Below are 19613 nucleotides of genomic sequence, written 5' to 3' on the forward strand. Positions count from 1 at the left end.
GCTATTTTAAATTAGCTTCTGGATGACCCAGTTCCTTCCTTCCTTCAGATACTACCAGAAGGGGCATTTGGTATCCCAAAAGTAATTTAGCATACCAAAAACGTGCCATAGTCTGGAGAATTCTATCTTGCACCAAAATGTTAATCTAGTTTGGTCTATTTTGTTTAGAGGAAGTACATGGTCATTTGGAATGGAATCCTATTTCAAAACTTGAAAATTGTGAACGGTAAGTTTACCTATTTGCCAATGCCTGCGGCCACAGTTGTGTAGTTAACCCCTTCCATGCTCATGGCGAGCTCAGCTCATCATGAGTCACAGTGGAGTTGTGCTCATGACGAGCTGAGCTCGTCATAACGGCCGCGGCCCACCCACGCACGGCTAATTCCCCGCCTGTGTGGAAGAATTAATCAGTGGGCGGGTCTGTGACGAGCTCAGCTCGTCGTGAGCACAGCTCCACTGTGGGCACTGTGAGCACATTGGTGCCGCGGAGCCCCCACCCGCACCGTGGGGGAATTACCCTAGCAGCCAAGGGGTTAAGGGAAGAGTGTTTTGTTAAGGGAACACAATGGAGGCTCGTCTGTGTGGTATGGAGTTTGAATAGAGCTAAACAAACTTTTGTTCTGTTGGTATCTAATATGGATTGGCTCAAACCAGAGTTGTTATTTGTTTTGTCTATACCATAATTGCACAACACCAGAAGCTACCAGTCTGGTAGTATGAGTTGAGACAGTTACCATTATTTTGGTTACTGACTTCAAAGTAGTTTAATTAGTTAGTTTTGAACTGTGACTGAAATGTTGGACCCAAATCACAATCACATTTCTGATGGATACTTTCAACTGCAAATTCTTACCTTTTGACTGACCTCGGGCTCTAGACTGATTGTGGAATTTCTCATAATAATTTCTCTTGCATGATATCCATTCCTTTCTTTCATTTCGTGAAGCGTAGCTGAGCTCCCACCTTTTGTTGTGTATCACAGATTTTAAACTGCAAATTTTCACTGTGTGTGCTAGGAAACTGTCTCTTCCACAGACCGTAGACTCCAAATTGTACCTGGACAAGAGGGATAGTCCATTATGGATCCAATATAAATCACAGAAGGAGGGACGGGGGCTTTTGGCTAGGTCCGGCATACACGCCCCTATACATGTATAACAAGAAAAATAAGTATGGAGTTCGTAAGGAAGGCGTTGAAAGGGGTAAGGGAGGGATAATTTCCCAGGTGCCAGGAGGTTGAGAGAACAGTTGGGGGGATAGCTCCTTTTAAGAGCAAGTGCCCTCGCACCCCCCGAAGGATGTCATGCTTCATCATCGGGCAGCTCCTCGTTGTGCCGGTGCTTCAATGCCCAACGGGCCCCGCAGGGGGGCTTCTGTGCCGGAGGTCTTGTCTTTTTGCCGATATAAAGTCTGATAGGTGAGGGGAAAAAAAACTAGTGTGAGTAGACGGGGAAGTGCAAGTAAGAATTAAAAATAGCTATAGGAAATCCACAAGGTATCCTTTATTCACTAGGTTTCTATGCTATATTAAAAACAAGGACTGTAAAGTCATGGCTGGAGGGGGGAGAAATTTATAACCTCCCAAGTTTAAATTAGGATATGGTCAGTGAATGGGGTCAACACGTTTCAGGCCTGTTTAAAGTCCAAGGAATTGCAGCATTTCGTCAGGACCAAGGGATCCTTGTCTACTCTGACAAGAACGGATTGTATGTGTGATTGAAGTGCCGTACCCTGGTAGCTGGACTCGTGATGTAGCCCAGTACAAATGAAAAACAAGATACCTTGAGGATACACCTGGGGGAGAGAAAAAAAATATTAAAACTGAAAGGATAGTACACTCACATTATTGCAGGACAACCAAAAGGGGACAGACATGTCTAGCAAACAGACAGAGAGACACACTGTTAGACTTGGCCCTTTTTGCAGGGTCATCTCTGAACTTTTTGCCTTCCTCCTGGTATTTTGTCTGACCTGGTGTTAGTGGTTTTAGGACTCTGCGCACATTATCACTGCTGTCCAGTGTAAAGTGCATGTGCTCTCTATGGTAAACGTGGTAAGACTGGTCTACACCTGTTTGGCGAATTTAATTTACCTATCAGTCCCTTGTAAAGTATTATCTCTTATACCCGGGGCCAGTAAATTAAATGCTACTGGTGGGCTTGCAGCGCTGCTTGCGCCACCCACCAAAGTTGCCTTTCAAACCTGTCTCAGGCTTCTGTCATTACAGGGCCTGCATGCGCAGTTTACTGCCGTTGTGACATGGCACACAAAGTGGGTGTCACGTCTGTGACTCCCCTTTTACTACATATCAATCACCCCTAAGGTAGGCACTAGCTAGCTGTATAGGCAGGGTGCAATGTAGGTAAAAGGTAGGACATGTGAATTAACTGTGTGACATGTTCTGGTAGTGACAATTAGCCATTTTGGTTTCTCACTACTGTGAGGCTGTTCTCTCATAGGAATGCATTAGGGATTCTCTGATATGTATTTCAGTGGTAATTCCTGACAGGAGAGGAGTAGCGTGATCAAGTTTGGTATGTTTGGAGTGGTGGTAATAAATGCCGCATAATGGTGTGCGCAGATTTATGATCACTATTTTAGAAATTTCACTTTTAGAAGTGGGCATTTCTGTGTGCTATGTGTCTTTTGTGTCTACCTGATGTGTACTGCATGTCTGGCTCTGGAGTGACAGGGGCTTGGGAGGTGCAGTGGCTCAAGAGGGGCTGGGTGAGTCGGCGCTAGGCTGAATAGGCCAATCTGCATTTGGAGTAGTGGGAGGAGTAGCACCTGACACTGAATAGGACTGTGCGTGCCTTTCACAATGCTCACTCCGCCCCCCTGTGGTGTGCCTGGGGCCAGAGCCTACACAAACAAAGGAGGTTGTTGTGCACATGATCTGAAAGAGACACATGAGTGATAGATTCCTTACCTTAGAATATCACCCGGAGTCAGACTGGATCCGTAAAGTTTTGTCGCTAGTAGTACCTCTGCGTGTCAGTAGGTGGTGTCGTGCGGCTCCGCATCTGTCGCTGGCCTCGTATCCGATGAGATGACGTCACGGAGACTACTTAGGCGCTACCCATGCGCGCTGACATCCCTTCTTTATTTTTCCGCGCCAGTAAGCGCAGATCGGGTTAGAGCATTTACCTTAGTCACTTGTTGACTATCCTTTTGAGACTTTTATTTCCTATAAGTTTGAGTATACTCTGGTGCACATAAGTATGCCTGGTTTTAAGTCTTGTAGGGGCCTGCTGTCACAATACGTCGGTGGCGGACCACCACGATGTCTGCCTCTACTGCCTGGAGACCGATCACGACTCCCGGTCCTGTTTGGACTGTCGGGCCATGGCTCCGAAGGCCTTTAGGGGGCGGCGCCGGAAGCTGCTGGAGGTCCGGCACTCGTCCCAGCGCCGTTCTTGGTCCAGGGGCCGTTCCAGAGAACGCTCGTGGGGCCCTCGTCCTCGCACCTTGGGCTCCAAGTCTTCACCCTCGGATTCGGGTAAGAGACGACACAAAAAGAAGTCGAAGAAGCGTTGTTGCTCTTCGACATTCCCCCGTTGGTCCCCGGATGTGGGCGGGGGGACAGGGGTTATGCCCCTGCGGCTCCTTCGGAGCCCAGAAGTCCAGCGGCCTACCCACCTTATCCGGGTCCTTCGGCGACTCTTGCACAGGTGCAAGAATTTCTTATTACCATGGACCGCCTGTTTAGGCCTCGGGCTCCTGCCGGTGCGCCCTCGTGCCCCCCGGTCCTGTGTCAGGATCCTGTCAGCGCCAGCGGTGGGTCCAGCTCCGGCGCCGAGGGATCCTGCGCCGCTGGCTCTGGCCACGGCGCCACAAGGTCCAACGCTGCCGGCTCCGGCCCCAGTGCCACCCATGGCTCTGCATCCGGCGCCGCAGTGGGTGCCATTTGTCCCGCCCCTGCCACGGTTCTAGGACAATTTTGTACCTATCTGGGATCCGCATTGGGACACGGCGCCGGATAAGCCCCCCACGGTCCCTGCCCTGCCGCCGCAGTCTCTACCACGGGCGGCAGAGGTGGAGGACAACTGGGAGGGGTCTGAGGACTCTCTTGCTCGTCACTGTGACCCTGAGCAGGACTGGGCAGACGACTTAGAGGACGCCAGCGACCTTGACCTTCTGACCTGTGGTTTGCCTCTCCCCCGCCTACCATGGAGGAGGACGCTTCTTACACGATGGTGCTCCGTCGGGCAGCTGAGGTCCTCCACCTTGATCTCCCTACGGTGGCCCTCAAAACTAATCTCCTCACTGAGGTGCTCCAGACGGCGTCCACTTTGTCGGAGCCACTGCTGCCATTTAATGACGCCCTCACTGACGTCTTGTTGGGCACTTGGGGCCCCTGTTGATAAGAACGTCACCAGGCATCATCGCCCGGTGCCGGGTGACCCTGCTTTTTCTGACCACTTATCCTACGCCCGAGAGCCTGGCCATCCAAGCTTCGACATCCCAGAGTGCCTTTCCCACAGCTCCGCCGGATAAGGACTCTTAAGAAACTAGAGCAGTTCGGCAAGCAGTTTTCTCTTCGGCCAGCTTAGGGCTGCGGTCGGTGTACACTGCATGCCTCTTGGGTCGCTATTTCCACGAAGTGTGGGATACGGTTGCACAGGTGTTGCCTCAGTGTTCTGAGGAGGTCCAAGATGTGCTGTCCCAGGCTGTTGCCGAGGGTAAGGATGCCGCTAAGTTCACCATTCGGTGTGGGCTGGACACCGCAGACTCTTTAGGGAGAACAACAGTGGCCCTGCGTCGCCATGCCGTCTGAGGTCCACTGGGTTTTCGGGAGATGTCCAGAGTTCCCTCATGGACATGCCCTTTGATGGTACTCGCCTCTTTGGCGATAAGGCAGACTGTGCGCTGGAGCGTTTCAAGGACTCTCTGGCTACGGACAAGTCTTTAGGTCTCTCCACCACACGCCCTGCCACGTCTACCTTTCGTTCCTTTCGTGGCCACGGAAGGGGCACCTCTGCACGCTCGTTTAGCCAGAAGCCTGCGCAAAACCAAAACCAGCGTGGGTGTGGAGGTCACCGTGGCGGCACAAGGGGACAGCGGATGGGTCAGTCCACTTCCGCTCCTGCAGCGTCTACCTCAAAGCCTTCCTAGTCCGAGCTTTGGGGTGCACCCCACACCTGTGGGAGGCAGGATTCAAAATCACCTCCACCACTGGCGATTGGTCACGTCAGACAGGTGGGTGCTGCAAATTTTCCGAAGGGGTTACCCCCTCCCCTTTGAGTCTACCCCCCCCAGCCATGCCGCCTCAGTTCCGCCGCATGTCCGGGGATCACTTTCCCCTTCTCCAGCAGGAAATTGCAACCCTCCTGGCCAAGGGGGCCATCAAGCGCGTTCCTGGGCCAGAAGTAGGGTGTGGTTGTTATTCCCACTACTTTCTGGCCCCAAGAAGGACAAAGGGGGCCTGCGTCCCATTTTGGACCGCAGGAACGTCAATCGCTTCCGCCGGAAGGAGAAGTTCAAGATGTTGACTCTGGCTCAGGTCTTGGCTGCCATCGACCCTGGAGACTTGATGGTAGCTCTGGACTTGCAGGACGCTTATTTTCACATCCCCGTCCTGCCGGCCCACCGACGCTACCTGCGGTTCACTGTAGGCTGGGAGCATTTTCAGTTTTCTGTGCTCCCCTTCTGCCTTACCAGCGCCCCTCGGGTGTTCACGAAGGTGATGGCGGTGGTCGCAGCTCATCTGCACAGGTTAGGGGCGTCAGTCTTCCCCTACCTCGACGACTGGTTATTGAAGGCGGGCTCGCCCCAAACAGTCGTCAGCCACCTTCAGACTACGGCCGACCTCCTACATCTGCAGGGGTTCTCCATCAACGTGCCAAAGTCGCACCTGAGTCCCTCTCAGAAGCTCCCCTTTCCACAGAGCGGTTCTGGATTCGACGTGGTTTCTGGTTTATCCTCCCGACCAGCGAGTCCGGGATATTCAGGCTATGATTCCGATCTTTAAGCCTCGATCCCGGGTTTCAGTCAGGATGACCCTCCGGCTCCTGGGCATGATGGCCTCCTGCATCCTGCCAGATGGCATATGCGGGCTCTGCAGTGGGACCTGAAGTTCCAGTGGGCGCAGCATCAAGGCAACCTGTCCGATCACGTCCAGATCTCGGAGGACACTGTACGACAATTGCAGTGGTGGCTCACCAATCACAATTGGGTCAATGGCAGATCCCTCTCCTTTCCCCAACTGGAGCACACAGTGGTGACGGATGCTTCTCTCCTGGGATGGGGAGGCCACTTGGGTGAGGCGGAGATCAGAGACCTCTGGTCTCCGGCGGAGTCTCGGCTCCATATCAACCTTTTGGAGCGTTGGGCGATCCGGCTTGCACTGAAAGCATTCCTTCCCTCTGTCCAGGGAAGTATAGTGCAGGTGTTCACAAACAACACCACCGCCATGTGGTATTGCAACAAGCAGGGCGGGGTGGGGACCTGGACTCTATGTCACGAGGCTCTGCGCCTCTGGACATGGCTGGAACATCAAGGCATTACCTTGGTGGTTCAACACCTGGCAGGTTCTCTGAACGCCAGGGCGGACGAATTCAGTCGCCGGTGATGGATGGATCATGAATGGCCTTTGAACTCGGACGTGGCGCAAGGTCTCTTTCAGCAGTGGGGAGAGCCTTGGTTAAATCTATTCGCCACCGAAGGGTGCGCGCAATGTCATCAATTCTGCTCGTTGGAATTTCCAAGGCGGCATTCCCTTGACGACGCTTTTTGTCGCGAGTGGAGTTCTGGTCTATTGTACGCCTTTCCACCTATACCACTTCTGCCCAGAGTGCTGAAGAAGATTCAGCGCAACCGGGCCCAAGTCATTCTTGTGGCTCCGGATTGGGCACGAAGATACCGGTATCCCGAGCTACTCAGCATAGCGATCGATCTCCCGATCCAACTGCCTCTTCGGGAGGATCTTCTGTCGCAGCAGCAGGGGGCGGTCCTCCACCCAAACCTGTCCAGCCTCCACCTCCATGCGTGGAGATTGAGTGGTGACAGTTGACAGCTTTCGGTCTTCCTCCCAAAGTCTGTGATATCATTCTGGCAGCCAGGCGTCCCTCCTCTAAAACGGTGTATGCCTGCAGGTGGAACAAGTTTGTGGCATGGTGCACAGCTAAAGCTGTGGATCCCCTTTCTGCCCCTCTTTCTGAGGTCCTTCTGTTCCTTCTTTCTTTGGCCTAGCAGGGCTCTGCTCTGGGCACTATCAAAGGTTATCTTTCAGCCATCTCCGCCTTTCTCTGGCTTCCAGATCAGCCTTCCCTTTTTAAGGCCCTGGTTGTTAACCGTTTTCTGAAAGGCATTACGCACATGTTTACTCCTGTGCCATTCATCATGCCTCAATGGGACTTGAACATTGTCTTGACGTATCTGATGTGCTTTCCCTTCGCGCCCCTTCATACCTGTCCTTTGCGTCTTCTTACTCTCAAGACACCTTTCCTGGTAGCTATCACCTCTGCCAGAAGAGTAAGGGAGCTCCAAGGTCTTTCTTCCAAACCTCCTTTCCTCTCTCTTCATCCGGAAAAGGTGGTTTTAAGGACCCATCCTTCTTTCTTGCCAAAGGTTGTCACGCCCTTCCACTTCGGGCAGACCATCACTTTGACCACCTTCTTTCCGCCTCCGCATCCTTCAAAAGAGGAAGAGAGGCTCCACCGTCTGGACCCAAAATGTGCTCTCTGGTTCTATCTGAAGCGCACACAACAGTTCCGGGTGGATGACCAGCTCTTTGTTGGCTATGTGGGTGCCAAAAACGGTTGGGCGGTGCACAAACGGACTATCTCTCGGTGGGTCGTTCTCTGCATCAAGGCCTGTTACTCGTTGGCTAAGAAGGAGCTGTGGGGCTGCGTGCCCATTCCACCAGAGCAACGGCAGCCACTACTTTCTTGGGATGTGGCTTTCCCTTGCAGGACATTTGTCAGGCAGCTACGTGGGCCTCGCTGCACACGTTTACCAAGCATTACTGCCTTGACAGTCAAGTCCGGAGAGACTTCTTCTTCGGCCGTCCTGTTCTCCGTGACTTTCTGGTGTAATCTTGTTCACAGACCCACCACCGGGGTTGGTATTGCTGTAGTATCTATTCGAAGGTAAGGAATCTATCACTAACGTGTCTCTTTCAGATGCACAAGTTACTACTTGTGTAACGATATATCTGTAAGAGACATTAGTTAGTGATGGATTCCTTACCGCCCCACCCATCCTCCCCGTTCTGCGAACTAATTTCTAGGGTTAAGGTCATCCCTTTCAGGGCCCTAGTTTCTTGGCACCAGTGGTCAGTTTCTTGCATGGCTCTGCGTTCGTGGCGCGGAAAGTTGTGCACAGAACTGACGTCAGCGCACATGGTTGTTGCCTAATTAGTCGTTGTGATGTCATCTCGGCGCATACGACGCCAGCGACAGATGCGGAGCCGCACAACGCCACCTACTGACGCGCAGCTGTACTGCTAGCAAAAAAACTTTCCGGATCCAGTCTGACACCTGGGGATATTCTAATGTAAGGAATATATCACTAACTAATTTCTCTTACAGATATATCGTTACACCAGTAGTAACTTGTGCATCAAATGTATGGAGGTACCGCCCAGAACTGGTTTTGACTGGGCTTAGGCCTGTGCCAGGGGGGTAGAACAAAGACATTTGCACTATAAATATTGGGGCTGTTACCGCATGTAAGGGGTGGAACTTTGGTGCTGACAGGGACCTTGCGGCCTGCAGGCTGCTGGACGGCCAAGAGGAACCACTGCTGGGGGACTGACCCGCTGCCCTGCTTGGCAGCTGAAAGGACTGCAGAGCTGTTGAGGAAACTCAGTGGGCCGGCCTGCCTGCGCCCGATCTACCTTTGGCAGGTTCTTGAAGAAAAGTGCTGCCTGCTCCCTAGTTGTGCCTTGAAGTGGGAGGCAGGCGGAGCGCTTCATTATCTCCTTATGCTTTGTGCCCAGGTGTGCTGGAGCCCCTTTCGTGGGCCCGTGTCAGGGAAGCACTGGTGAAGGGCAGCCTCTCTCCCCCCTGCACGTAGAGAAGATGCGGGTGGAGTGCTGCCTAATTTTGTTCTTTATGCCCTGCAGCTGATTCCTAGTAGCCCGAGAAGTTACGGAGACTTTGCTCCCTGAAACAGGAAGTCAGGCAAGACGAGCCTGACCTGGGGCATGACTGGTGAGAGCAGACGCCAAGGGCCGGATGTGCCTGGGAACAGAAGTTAGGCAGCTGTTGCCTGGTGGTGGGCATGGCTGAAAAGCTGCAAGTGGAGACCGGGCAGGAGGATTGAAAGTTCATCCAGGCTGCGGGAGAGTTACGGAGGAACCTGGGAAAGTTCTCCGGCGGGAGCTCACTGGGAACTCCAGAATCTGGACCGACTTCGCAGCAGAGTCGCGATAAACACAACAGCCCAGCTGGTGCTCCCTGCGGGAGTCCAGGCAAGTCCGACTGTCCTCGGAGAGCGAGGCCGTCTGTTTGAGGCAGCAAGAACAGTAAGAGGCCCAGCGAGGGGCCGCGCCAACATTACCGGACGTGCCGAGCAGCTGCCCGGGTGGCAGCGGGCTGCTGTCCCCTTACCGGGTGGTGAGAGCATGGTTTTTGGCGGCATCTGCAGCTAAGGGGGGTGTCACGCCTTCGAATGATTGGACAAGGCCCGATTTGCAATGAATAAGTGTTTTATTGGGTATACAGAAAACACGGGCAATGATTCCTGGGCGTGGATAGTCCCCCTTCTTTCTTCCGTGTGTTCAGCTTCCTTCCCTTGGCTTCTCGGGTCTGTTCCTTCCTCCGAGATCTCGGTACAAAAGAAAACGAGACGGTTAATAAGTGGCCTCGTTCTCCCTATGTCGGGAAAAACAATATTAGTTAAAGGTAACGGGGTTCTCAGGACCGTGGTAATATCCCTACAGAACGGCTTTCCTCCACTACCCCGGGGTCCTTAGATTCAGGGTTGTACCCGGTGATAGTTTTAGCCTGTCTCCAACTTTAATTCGCGAACCCCTTCCGTCTGGGTTCCTCCACGTTTTTTACTTTCTATCGGGAGAGCGAGAACACTGGTCCGGTTGTGTTCCCTATAAACCCAAGTAGCTGGCATGGGCACACCACTAACCTACCACCGTACGCCCAGCTTCCCCGAGCACTTGCCTGAGGCCGGGACCCTCTGACACTGATATGATAGGCCTCCTCAGAACGCGTCCCGGCTCCGCCACAGGTTTTTTCCGCGTTGCTGTTGTCTCTCCCTGTTGTAGGTTCTGAATCTTCCGGCCCCTCAGTCTTTTGGTCTCTCTCCTCCGGTCGCCTCTCGTCTGCTTCTCCGGGTGGTTCGCTTTCCTCGCTCTCTCCGTCCTGGCGTTCCACACCACCTGTGACTCTGTCTGACCTTTTACCTTCGGTGTGACCCCGCTCTCCAGCCCTGAGTAGTGTCAGCACAAGTTGGGGTTGTGAAGTGACCCTGGGGCACTCTGGAAACTCCTCTGGGCTGGCTGTACGTGGTTCCCCGTCACAGGGCCTCCCCACCAGGCATGGCCGATCAGGCCATGTGGAGACCGGGCTGCGGTAGAGGAAGTCCACGTTCGTTTGCATCGATCCAGGGCGGTGAGTTACCTGGAATGAAAAAGGTTGTAGAGCTAAGAACCAATGAGGAATCCGAGCATTGCTGTCTTTGTGTCTAGCCAGCCAAACCAGGGGAGCATGGTCCCTTACTAACGTAAAGGTGTGGCCTACCAAATAGTACTGCAGGGCCTGCACTGCCCAGCAAATGGCCAAACATTCCTTTTCTATTGTGGAGTATCTCTTTTCCCTAGGAAGTAGCTTGCGGCTGAGAAACACAATTGGGTGTAGTTCGCCAGTCAGTGTTGTTTGGGACAGGACTGCCCCTAGGCCTTGGTCAGATGCATCTGTCTGTAGCGGGAAAGAAGAAGAAAAGTCAGGGCATTTCAGAATTGGATTGTTACACAAATGGGCTTTGAGGTGTTCAAAACTTTGGGACTGTTCCTGGGACCAGAGTCCGATTGAGTTGGGTTGTGTTTTCTTCAATATGTTTGTGAGGGGTGCGACTTTCTCCGAGAACCGGGGAATGAACCGTCTGTAGTAACCCTGGAAAGCCCTGATACCCTTCTTAGTGGTGGGTTTTTCTAGGGCTGAAATTGCTTCTGCTTTATCTATCTGGGGCTGGATGTTTCCCCCTTGGATGTGATAGCCCAGATATCGGACTTCGTCGGTACCTACCATTCATTTCTCGGGGTTAGCAGTCAGGCCTGAGGCACGTAGGCAGGTGAAGATCGCCCTGAGGTGTTTGAGGTGTTCCTCCCAGGTAGCACTGTAGATGCTTATGTCATCTAAATATGCCACTGCATATGCATGATGTGGTCTTAATATGATGTCCATAAGCCTTTGAAAAGTGTCTGGGGCTCCGTGCAACCCGAAGGGAAGAACTCTGAATTGGTATAGACCGGAGGGGGTAGCGAAAGCGGTCTTTTCTTGTGCATTGGGGGTGAGAGCTATTTGCCAATACCCCTTAGTCAGGTCCAATGTTGTCACGTATTTGGCGTTGCCTAGTCTATCTATCATTTCGTTCACTCGGGGCATGGGATAGGAGTCAAAGTGGGACACCTCATTCAGTCGCCTAAAATCCACACAAAAACTAATGGTACCGTTGGCTTTCGGTACCAGAACAATAGGGGAACACCAAGGGCTAGAGGACGTCTCGATGATCCCCATGCGGAGCATGTCTGTTACCTCTCTCTCTTCCAATAGGCGCCTGGCCTCTGGGATTCTGTAGGGTCTCTGTCAAATTGGGCGAGCCCCATTCGTGTCTATGTCATGCTGTACTAAATGGGTTTTTCCTGTTGTTCCCGAAAATACATATTGGTGGTCATAGAGGAGGCTACAAAGGGAGGTGTCCTATTAAGTGTGTCTGTCTGGGGGAACGGGATGTCTAGGGGTTTGCTGTTCATGATATACAGGTTTGCGGGAGGATCAGCGTCTGTTCTGGGGTCGTCTGTCCAGCGTTTCAATAAGTTAACGTGATATATTTGCCCTGTTCTGCCGGTGTGGGGGACAGCAACCCTATAGGTAACGGGAGTCACTTGTGTGAGAATGACATAGGGACCTAGCCAGTGAGCTAACAGTTTGTTATCGGAGGAAGGAAGAAGGATCAGGACCTTGTCTCCGACGGTATATTGCCGAAGGGAGGTCTGTCGGTCATATGTAGTTTTCTGCTTTTGTTGGGCTGCGTCTAGGTTCTTGCTGACACTAACCCAAAGAGAAGATAATCTGTCCTTTAATTGGGCTGCGTAGTCAAGCAGGGTTCTTCCCTCGTCCTCGTCCTCCTCTTCCTCCCACCTTTCTGCGGCCATATCGACCAGGGTCTTGGGTTTTCTACCAAACACCAGTTCAAAAGGGCTATGGCCGGTGGAGGACTGTGTGTGTGTGTGTCCTGATTGCGAATAAGGTAAGGGGCAACTGTCTATCCCAATACCAGCCGGGTTCTGATACGGTCTGATACGGTCTTTTTTAGTATCGTTTTTATGGTCTGGTTGTACCAGGCCATCCATTTGGGGGTGGTAGACCGAGGTGCGGATCTTTTTTAACTCCCAGCAGGGAGCAGATCTGAGCCATAAGCTTTGACATAAAGGGCTTACCTTGGTCGTTGAGGAGTTCTTTCGGGAACCCCACTCGACTGAAAAAGGAGATCATGGCTTGGGCGACGCTAGTGGTGGTCATACTGGTAAGGGGTATCGCTTCAGGATAGTGGGTCGCGTAGTCCTCTAGGACTAAAATGTACTGGTAACCCCGTGCTGAGGTTACTAAGGGTCCTACTAGGTCCATACCTACTCGTGAGAAGGGTACCTCTATTGTTGGTAAAGGACATAAGGGGGCCTTGGGGACGTGTGGTGGGTTCGTGTATTGGCACTTGGCGCATGCAGCACAGTACTTACGGATGTCAGAAAAGACCCCGGGCCAATAGAACCGTCTTAGCAGATATTCCTTTGTTTTCTCTTTCCCTTAGTGGCCCCCACCCGCTTGATTGTGGGCCATATACAGTACCTGGGTATGAAAGGCAAGGGGTACCAAAAGCTGACAGACTGTTTCATTGCCTTGGTTATTTTTCTGTATAACAAGCCTTTACGGGTAACAAAACAGGGTCCTACCTGATCTTCCTCTTCAGTTATACTTCTGGCCCAAGCGTGTCCTAACGCTGGGTCTTCCTTTTGCTCAGCTCTGAAACTGGACTGAGATCTCTGGTCTTTGTCGGTGTCTGAGGAGAAGGAGGTAGAGGGTGTGTTAACCTGACCGTTTAAGACAGCTTGTCTTTTTCCTTCTCTCTGCATGTTTTTCTCTTTTTGAACACACCCAGAGCGATGTCAGTAGGCGGGCAGTGGGGCATCCTGCAGCCAGCGTTGGGTTTCTCTTTCTTCTATTGCTTTTGTGAGCAGATTAGAAAACCCTGCGTAATCTGTTCCTATTATCATGTCTTCCACTAACCGAGGGATGACTCCTACCCGTATCAGGGCTTTCTGTCCTTTATTGTCTAAGGTCACTACCACCACAGGGTACTGTTTTTGGTCCCCATGAACACAAGTGATGGATACCATCTCCCCTTGTTGCCACTGGTGTTCTTGTTCTCTTTCTTCTGAGATGACGGAGTGTCGGCAGCCAGAATCCACTAGGACTTGCGTTGTGACGCCGTTAATATCCAAGGTCAGGTGGTACGCCTCCTTTCCTTCTCCTGCCCATAGGACTTTTCCTTGAGTGTACCCGACCTCCATGGGTTCGGCGCTAGTTGTCTTTTGTGGACAATTGCGGGCTATATGGCCCCACTCCGCACAGTTGAAGCATTGGTGTGTTTGTCCGCTCTCTTTTCCTACTGACCGTGGTAGGAGCCTCGGATCAATGAGGGGCCTAGGGGAGGGGCTCAAGGGCACCGGGGCTGTTGCTCTCCAACGGTGTATGATGGCGTTGGGTAACCTGGGGGTACAGGGCCGTACCTCCGGGTTCCTCTGGTAGGCACATGCCAATTCAATGGCATTGGTTACCGTCAGATTGGGATGTTGCCTTACCCACGCCCGTCTGGTTGATGGTAGGCCCTCAATGAATTGCTCTAGGAGGACTTTCTCTACTACTTCTTCTTTACTTGAGGTATGTGGCTTAAGCCACCAGGTGTCAAGGTCTTGTATACGGTAGAAATAGGCCCTGGGATTGTCCTGGGTTTGCCATTTCTCCTTGCGAAAGCGTGTGCGGTACTGTTCCTGGTCGCACCCTAGGTTCTCTAATATGGTTTTCTTGATGGTCTCATATGGAGTGTTGCCCGCGGGATTTGCTGCCTGATAAGCTGTTTGAAGCTCGCCAGACAGCAGGGGTGCTATGTATTGGCCCCTTCTTTCTTCGGGCCATTTTATGAGTAATACAAAGGCTATTTTTTATATGATCTTGTTTTTTAAATTATTTTTTCTTTTTATTATGCATTTTCAAAAACAAAATAGGCAGACATAAGTACAGGCAATGTGTCATGACATGTGTACAGATTATACAGGTATGATGAAATAATAAATCCAATATTGAGGCTATAGAAGTATTAGGAGCAATAAATCAGTGCACAAAAAACATCAGAGGCAGTGTAATGGGGATGACCCGTAAATCACACACAGCACCAGTATACAGTCTTAAGGTGGGCCATGAGAGGGGGAGGGGGGAGTAGGGCGTGCGGAAGCATATATCACGCATGAAGTGCTCATGTAGGTGTTGCATTATCCGTCTGTGTGTTGTCAGGCCCATCATTAGGATGTGAAAGCAGATATGCTGTGACGGGGCCCCAATAATCTCGAGGGCGGGAGGTTAGGGGGAGCAGTTTAGCAAAGGCGCACATCTGGTCCTGCCACCATATCTTGGATCCAATTCTTAAATGTAGGTGCTCTGCCCGACCCCACCGGCATGCTATGCGCGGTTTGGCGAGGAGGAGGCTGAATGTGATGAATTTTCGGTGTGTCACTGCTAGAGCCGCAGTGTGTCCCAGGAGAGCCAAGAGTGGAGTGTGTGGAAGTTGTAGCGAGGTCATTTGTTCTAGGGCTTCGAGTACAAGGAGCCAATACTCCCGCACTGCAGCCCCTGCAATCCCACATCGGTCACATCTATCATTGTCTCACAATTTAAAATGATGAAACCTAGCAGGTGTATAATATGTACGGCGTAAGAATTTGTAATGGAGAATATGAAGGCGGCAACTGGACGTGCTCTGCTCAGTCTGTGTACAACAATAGGTCCACTGCTCATCAGTAATAACCATTCCTAATTCTACTGACCATTGTCCCTAGTAGTGTGCTGTGTGACGCTCTGGGTGGTGTACAGAGTATGGTACATGGAAGAAACCAGGTTAGGTGCCACATCTATATCTAGTATCGGGCGCAGAGGAGTAACCTCTGGGGGTTCTCGAGGGAAGGCAGGAGTGTTTTCTTTAGGTCCATGGCGCAATTGGACATATAAAAAACATATTAAAAAATGTCCATGGGTGCCGCGAAAGACTTTATCAATATGTAACTTGCCTGACATATTTTTTGTTTCTTATTTAATTTCTCAAATAAAAAGAATTTTCAAAAAAAAAAAATGTCCATGGGGGTAGGTGGGTGTATGGAGAAAAGTTGCTGCGAAGTGCGGAATTTGCCATGAAGATAAAGATTCCCCCCAGGTCTTAATACCATATTTGACTTGAGTTTTCCTAAAAAACACCTTCCTGAAGGACCGGCATTTTCTGGTGATGTACCAGGGGATGTAGGGGTGAGTATAGCATGGGAGCCTGAGTTCTTGTAACAATGTGTTGCCATGCCTTCTCAGTGCTAGTGATTGGAGGCGGGTCATCTGTGCGCGGTGTGATGACGTTGAATACGGCGCCCTCTAATGGAATGGATCAGATAACCAGTGTTCAGCGGCCACCTGAGGCATATATCTGGGGGGGGGGTGGAACCAGAAGTGTGCATAATGGGCCTGTGCGCATATGTAGTAGAGTTCAAAATTTGGTATGTCAAATCCCCCTTGTGAATATGGCCGGGTGAGAACGTCCAATTGTATTCTGGATTGTTTGCCACCCCAAGTGAGGTGAATCGGTTCCACCCGGAGCATCGCAAAGAAGGCTCTACCTGGGTCATAGGGTATGTTCATGAATAAATAAAGGAGTTTAGGAAGGATCACCATTTTGATCAGGGATATGCATCCTGCAAGGGTTAGCGGGAGGGCGATCCATTGTGTGACATTATCCCTGTATTCCATTCAGGGCATGACCGTAATTGAGCCGCATCAGTTTGGCGCGATTCGCGGAGATGAAGATGCCGAGGTATTTAATCTCTTCAGGGCACCACTCAATGGGATAGTCCGGGGCGAATTCCGCAACCGAAGAGGTAAGGGGGAAGATTTGAGACTTAGACCAATTGATATGGATCCCAGATAGTCCCCCGAATCTGACAAACTCGCGAAGCAGCGTGTTTAAATTTATCTGGGGTTCCCTGACATATAGCATGATATCATCCGCCTATAGGGAGACCAGAATATGTCGAAGTGGGCATCGGAGGGCTTTGTCCTGGTGGTATTGTCTAATCTTGGCAGCAAGTGGTTCAACCGCAAGGGCAAACAGGAGTGGGAACAGTGGGCATCCCTGCCGGGTTCCGCTGGAAATGAAAAAGGAAGGTGAGGCATGGCCATTAATAAGGACCTTGGCTTCAGGTTTAGTGTAAAGCAGGCATATCCAAGATATACATCCCCATGGCATTCCCATGTTTTGCAGGATAACGAAAAGGTAGTCCCACTCCACAGAATCGAACGCCTTTGTGGCGTCAAGAAATACAGCAGCCAAGGGTATATTTGGGTCTACCGTGCGAAGGGTGGAGAAGAGTGTGCGGACATTATGTGAGTTCGCCCGGCCAGGTATGAAGCCAGCTTGGTCCGGAAGCACTAATTTATCCATTAATAAGCTGAGTCGGTTGGCTAGGACTTTTGAGAGGATTTTTATATCTGTGTTGATTAGAGATAGGGGTCTATAAGAGTCACAGCAATCTGCTGCTTTGCCAGGTTTAAGAAGAGACAAAATCAAAGCAACCCTCCTGGATGGAGGAAGACAACCGAGCTCCTGTGCTTCATTAAAAACTAGTTTGAAGACTGGGAGCAGTTGGGAAATATACGCCTTATAAAAATCAGTAGGGAGGCCGTCTGAACCTGGGGCCTTCCCATATTACATTTGCATAATAGCCTCGTGTATTTCGTCATTCTCAAAGTGTGCAGCAAGAAACTCCCGCAGCGTGTCACCAAGCCATCCGAGAGTGATATCCTGCAGGAATGGGGTAAAATCAGGGGATTCATCTCTGCAGGTACCGTACAGGGCAGTATAGAATTTAGTAAAGGTGTGCAGAATGTCCCGGCTGTCCCTATGTCGTATGCCGTACCTGCGTGCCGTATAGTATTGTCCCTGGAATCGTGCCTCAGTTCCGCTGTCTCTTTATATTCCGTGAGTTTCGTTCTAAAAGATGCTAGAGATGAGCCCAAGTGGATCCCCCAAAGGTCGGCCTCTAGCTGCTTGAGTTCTCCCTCCAGCCTGTGCAGGGTGCGGCGGAGATCACGCAGAACCCCAAAACTTTTAGCCGTGCAAACCCCGCGAATCGTGACCTTAAAGGCCTCCCAGACCACACCCACTGAGGAGACCAAGTCAATGCTGGCCTGAAAGAAGTTGGTGATTTCCTCTCCGACCTCGGCCTTAAATACCGTATCAAGCAGTGCCTCTGGCACGAGCTGCCAGAGCCGAGGAGTAAACTGTAAGCTAGTCGGGGCAATCTTTATAAGGACCGGGGAGTGATCTGAGTAAGTTCTGGCAAGGTGCGTGGCTTGCTGAAGCCAGGAAGTAGCCCCTCGGGAGACCACCCAGTAATCTAGACGAGCCCAGGAGGCTTGTAGGGCAGTATAAGGGGTACCCCCTTTTTTTTCAGGGTGGATGTGGCGCCAAGCATCAATGAGCCCATGAGCCGCGAGTATTCCCCGTATGACTGCTTGTATTTGTGTAATAATGTACAGGAGAGGGATTGGACCTATCTACTATCGGGTTGAAGACCGAATTGAAATCTCCCCCCAGATGATGTGAGTAGATCCCACCTGTAATATGCGTCCCCACAGCGTAGTATAGAAATCTGTGTCATTTATATTCGGCCCATAGCAACACACTATTGTGACTGAGTGAATTCCCAGCGCGCCCCAAAGCTTACAGCTATGCCCCATGCTATCTTGTTGTGTGCCCCCCACTTGTGTCATGGCCCATTTGCTAGCAAATGTAGGGGAGCAGGCGGGATTCAGGTGAGTTTCCTGTAGGACCGCTATGTGGACATGTCTGTCCAAGTATGTGAGTGCGTGTCTGCAGTTTTGGGGATCGCGAAGGCCTCTAACGTTCCAAGTGATTAAATTGAGGTGTAAAGGCTCAGTGTGAGGAGACATGACAATTTACGTAAAGATGGAAAAAAATATGTCAGGTACAACATGTTATACAATGCATCTTGTAGTATATAGCCTGTTTCTGCCGGTTAAAACAGAAGCAATACAAACAATTATTGCAAACCCTCCCACCTCCCCCCACCCCCAGCGGCATCCCAAACATGCCGGCAACATCCCCTTTACCCAAAAACACTAACACATTGCAACAGTGCAATAGGGAAAGAGTCATTGTTTCAGAAATTGACCTTGGGGGAACTCCTGTGTGGGGTACGCTAACGGGCAACGAGACCGACCCCATGTAAGTTGTGCAGGGGGTGGGTTACTTGGCAATCATGGTCTTAGGTTAATAGATAACGCCTACAGCAATAGAGGTGTAAACGGACATGAGTGAGCATTGTGAGAAGTTAGCCTGGCATATGATGTCCACTAGTTCTAGTGGGCACCTTGAACCAGTCTAATCGACCCTTATTGATGGTGGTTGTAAAGTCAACCTTATAGAAAGCTATCCTAGTGGTAGCGTGAACCAGCAGTCATCAGGCTAAGACTTCAGTAGGCGAGTTAAGCAAGTTGTTTTACCAATTATAATCCCTTGAATATCAAATGAAAGGACACCACACAAGGTAAATAACAAATATATATGTGGTTTAATCTAAACACAACCCCTCTGCACTCTTTATGAGGTCAGAGGTAAAAATACAATACAAGTCACACAATTAATATACGATAAGTTGCACAGTATACTTTATGCCCTAGGGGCCTCACAAACCATATACTAAGTAAGTGGTATAAGAACCACGAGAGAATTAGAAAGCAGGCCTGGGGCCTTTGGCATTGCTGGGGCTACTCTAATCGACCAAAGGTTAGGCAGTAGGAGGCCCACGGGAGACGCGTGCAGTGTCTAAACACAGGCGCGGGTTACCATGGACTTTCTAAGAAGATCGTAAAAGTTACAAATGTACAATTTAAGGACACTTCCAGATGGACTAGGATGGAACCCTTTTAAACTAGGACACTTTGAGAGTCAAGACCCACGGGAGCACCAAAGTACTCGTGTTACCTCACCCAGGGAAGACGGGTGCATAGGTGTCTTTTCGTGTCGGGTTTCGTCGTCGTTTTCTATGGTGAGCTGCAAAGAAGTGCTGCAGGTGACCAGAGGATAAGTGTCCGGGTGGATCC

At 51.0% G+C, this 19613-nt stretch overlaps 1 protein-coding gene across 2 annotated transcripts in view; it reads left to right on the plus strand.

Annotated features, from left to right (window-relative positions):
- The window catches only part of RRN3 (RNA polymerase I transcription factor RRN3), a 423539-nt gene that overhangs the window by 313184 nt on the left and 90742 nt on the right, over positions 1-19613 (plus strand). The gene's annotated exons all lie outside the window — the stretch shown is intronic.

The sequence above is a fragment of the Lissotriton helveticus genome, chromosome 10 (assembly GCF_964261635.1).
Source record: "Lissotriton helveticus chromosome 10, aLisHel1.1, whole genome shotgun sequence".
Classification (NCBI taxonomy): Eukaryota; Metazoa; Chordata; class Amphibia; order Caudata; family Salamandridae; genus Lissotriton; species Lissotriton helveticus.